We start from the raw sequence: 4836 nt of genomic DNA, 5'->3' as shown, positions 1-4836 counted from the left end.
CTTGTTTTTTGGGGGCTTCCCCTGAACGCTTACAGCGAACATGAAAGTATTCGAACGTGTGCCACGTAATGCCCCGCTGCTTTTTATTGCCGCTCGCACTTATTTTTAAACAATCACGAACATGAAAAGATGTAAGAGTGAAACCAGTCCTGCAGGCAGCTTACTGTAAGCATGCCCACACGGCTCTGTGTAACACCTCTGGCTTTGTTTCCTTGTGTTGGATCTAATGCGGAACATTTTTTTCACTTGACATGAATAAGATAATTATCTTTTTATTGTGAATAAGATAATGAATATGAATAAGATAATTATCTTATTCATGTCAAGTAAAAAATATGACATGACTCTACTTAGTAAAGCAGACGTTAAAGATGCAATATGTAAGAATACGCGCTCAAAGACGACGTGCGACTGCAACACACATATAAGCCACTTATAGACGGCAACAACAAAAAAACGCATTTGATTACCTCCACAGTCTATAGCCTACGTCTAAATATTTCTGCATTATCAATGTTATAGTAACGTTCATAAAAAATTCTACAAAGTCATGTCTGTATTTGAATGAATTGTGGGTAATTAAATCAGTGAAGTCTGTAGAAAGTCCACTCGGACTGGGTGAGATGTGAGTTTAGACAACCCTCAAGACTCGCAGACTTCCCCTGAACTCGCCTGCAAAGTCTGAGAGTCTGGGTGTTTGGGTGCAGCCTCAGTGTTTGCACCGCTAGCACAGGAGCTTTGGACCAGGTCAGGCTGGGGCTACTGTAGCTGTTAAGCATGCTAACTTCAGTAGATAGCACTACAACATAATACAGTGGAATGCTAGCGTAAATGCTGCCGTTTATCCAACAGTCTGTTCATAGGTGATTTTTGAATGGTAGATGTCATATATGTAGGGCTGTTTTCGACTAAGGATTTTCATAGTTGAATCTGATTCGTCAGATTTTGCCGTATTCGACTGATAGTCGAACCTCTTTTTTTGTAAAGTTAACAAGCCTTACCCGTTTCAAATGATACGCCATGTTGGTTGTCGTCGTGTGATATGAAAGAAGCTGCCGACACAACTTGCGCTTAACTTTCTTCGGGTCATCTTTAACCTTTTCAAAATACTCCCACACTTTGGATGATTTTTTAGTAGCCATTGTGAGCCAATAAATCCGTAAATGCTAACGGTCCTGTAGTGTGCTGCTCACCTCCGCTCATTTGGATTGTGCAACTGCAGTGGGTGATTTATTTAAGGGATATTCCGGTGTAAATTTAATCCATGGTCTAAATCAACGTGAAACTGTATTAGACTCCCTCTCGAGAGATAAAGTTTGCAGACCGCTAGCTAACTTAGTCTTAGCATCCTCAGAAACAACAGCACGACAACGATACATTGCAGTAAATGGGTCCAAATATAAAACCGCCATCAAAAAGCTACAAATAATGCTCAGAACGGCACCAAACTTCAGCAACATTAGAAATAGGGTCCCAGGACATATTTCGAGGCATTAAACATTTGATATCATTGCTAGATTTGTCGGAATAGATAAACAAAACTCATCTCTCCAGCTGCAGGCTTGTTGTGGGGAAGCCCTGTGAGTCGATTACCGAGTGCAGTAGAGTTCCGCAGCTCAATGATGATCATTACTGTGGGACTCTACTGCACTCGGTAATCGACTCACAGGGCTTCCCCACAACAAGGAAGGCTTCTCAGGTGGTGAGTTTCGTTTATATTTTCCGACAAATACGGCAACTATATCAAATGTTTGATGCCTTGAAATTTGTGCTGGGACCTTATTTCCTCGACTACGAGGTTCATAGTCGAATCAGACCACTCCGAATCGAATCGTCGAATAGTCGACTATTGGAGGTCAGCCCTACATATATGCTTAGAGGCCGTCCACACAAAAACGCTCTTTTGCGAAAACGCACATATATTGCATTGTTTTGGCCGACTGTCCACACGGATCCTGAAAATGCACCACCTGAAAACGCACTTTTTTGAAAACGGGTCTCTGGGTGGAAAAATATGAAAACACAGCCCTCCCGTTTTCGTGTGGACAGCGAATCCGCATACTTTCCAAAACAATGACGCCATCGCCCCACCCCTCGACCTCTTGCCTCCGACCTCTGAACCCCATGACGTCACATAATAACGACAACAACAATGGCGGACTACATGCCCTATTTCGTGCCACAGAAGAAATTTATGGAGGACCAAACCTGACATAAGTATAAATAAATAAATAAATAAATAAATGCATAAATGCATAAATAAATACATAAATAAATGCATAAATGCATAAATAAATACATAAATAAATAAATAAATGCTGAAATAAATGTATAAATAAATAAATGCATAAATAAATACATGCATAAATAAATGAATAAATAAATAAATGCTGAAATAAATGTATAAATAAATAAATAAAAGTATAAATAAAAGAATAAATGCTTTTTATTTATTTATACATTTCTGTTCACCTACATTTATTTATTTCTGTATTTCTGTTCACCTACATATATTTATTTCTGTATTTCTGTGTCCATATGTAAATGAGGAGGTAGGAGGTCCTAACCTCAGTCAAGAGCATGATTGGTTACAGGAGTGTGCTCGATGAGGGTCTACTACTTCTGCCTTACTAGCAGCGCTGATTCCTGTATACTGTACAGGAATGTTGCTGGCTACCAGCAAGCCCGCTCAGCTAACTGTTAGCTGCAGTTGTTGACATTTGTTCATGTAGCTATGGTATAGTTATGAATTTGACTGGCGTTCATTTTAACTTGCGAGGGTCCCAGGTGTGCTGGTGGTGTGGTTTGAGAATCCCGTCTGGAGAGAGAGGGATCCTCAGCCATGTCCGCTAACCAGGAAAAACATTCTGCTCATCGCTCCAAGTCATGTATATGTGTATCTAGACGAGCGCTACAGAGCACAAATCGTCCAAAAGTGCATGTTGTCGGTCTCATATCTTTGTCGTGAATGTCTGTACTCTCAAATAACTCATGGGTGGAACAGGCTGAGGCATTTGTTCACGCCGAGCGGCTCGAGAGCGGAGTGGAGACCCCTTTTAGCTCTTATGTTAGCTGTTAGCTGCTCGCTGTAACGCAGCGTCCAGGCTACCTTGTGACACAGGTTACCATCGGGTATTTTTCATTCCGCACTGTTCAAATGGTTGCTTAAAGCCATCGTTCCGAGCCGCATACATCGTTATTAAGCTGAAGCAAAGTCAGTGTGAAAACTGTACACTGTCATACAGCCTGCTGGTCAAACAGTCTGCAGAGTACTTTGACATCCAGCCCGAGCTCAGCGTCAGGTCAATCAGCTGTGGCAAATCGTGAGACGTCCAGATCAACCTGTGATACAAACACCAGTAGCGACAATGGTTCATAGGAAAGCCCAGACATGTATCTCACTCTCGGTGGTAACATGTGTCAACAGTTAACCTGGACGCTACGCTCTTAGCACTACAGTGAGCAGCTAAAAGCTAACTAGCAGCTAACTGCTAACAGCGGTGTCCACGCCGCTCTCGAGCCGCTCGGCGTGAACAAATGCTTGATACTGTTCCACACATGAGTTGTTTAAGAGTACAGAGATTCAAGACAAAGATATGAGACCGACAACATGCACTTTTGGACGATTTGTGCTCTGTAGCGCTCGTCTAGCAGTGGTTAGCAAGTCGCAGCCCCGGCTTCTCCGTGTGGATAGAAGTGTTCAAGCCACGTCAAAACGAATACACATATACATGACTTGGAGCGATGAGCAGAATGTTTTTCCTGGTTAGCGGACATGGCTCTCCAGACAGGATTCTCAAACCACACCACCAGCACATCTGGGACCCTCGCAAGTTAAAATGAACGCCAGTTAACCTGTCACACTGGTCGAGGCCATTATGCTAACTGGAGCTGTTTACAACGTTACAGAGAGGGAGGTTTGAGATCAGGAATCGTTTGCTTTTGTCTGGCTCTCCGATTTGACCAATCATGCTCTTGACTGAGGTTAGGACCTCCTACCTCCTCATTTACATATGGACACAGAAATACAGAAATAAATATATGTAGGTGAACAGAAATACAGAAATACAGAAATAAATAAATGTAGGTGAACAGAAATACAGAAATAAATAAATGTAGGTGAACAGAAATGTATAAATAAATAAAAAGCATTTATTCTTTTATTTATACTTTAATTTATTTATTTACACATTTATTTCAGCATTTATTTATTTATTTATGTATGTATTTATTTATGCATTTATGCATTTATTTATTTATTTATACTTATGTCAGGTTTGGTCCTCCACAGAAATTGAGCCTTTCTTGCAACTTATTCGCCTTGTAGTTGAGTGAGTCGCAGCAGCAGTTCGACCTCATTAACGGGCCACACAAACGATTCTGGTTCCTCTGCACGAGCCATTTTCATCTTCTTCTTGTTGTGTTCGGTTTCTCCGTCTACTGTCTGTTTGTTTACAGCGCGCAAGCTTAATGCGCATGCTCCGTCTCGTCTTCTCCGTTTTTGGTGAATTTCAAGTGCCACCTATAGGCAGGGAATATGAACTACAGCATTTTCGGTCGCTTTCAGTGAATCCATGTGGACGCAAATGTTCTTGAAACGATGCCAATGAGGACGGAGGGAAAAGAGATCGTTTTCGTACGTGTGGACATAGCCTTAGACTTATCACTTAGACTAACCCATGCCATTTAAACTGTGTACAAGAGGCCTCCTTTAAAGAGTCGTTCAAAGCACAGCTCAACACCGTCTTTTTCTCGGCTTTTGATCATACTTTAATTGCCACTACCCAAAGTTAAAACCATTTAGAGGTTAACTAAAAATGACCAACAGAACGTGAC

Source organism: Sparus aurata, chromosome 13 (genome assembly GCF_900880675.1).
Source record: "Sparus aurata chromosome 13, fSpaAur1.1, whole genome shotgun sequence".
NCBI lineage: Eukaryota > Metazoa > Chordata > Actinopteri > Spariformes > Sparidae > Sparus > Sparus aurata.
The sequence above is the reverse complement of the archived record's forward strand: the minus strand, read 5'-3'. Positions refer to the sequence as shown.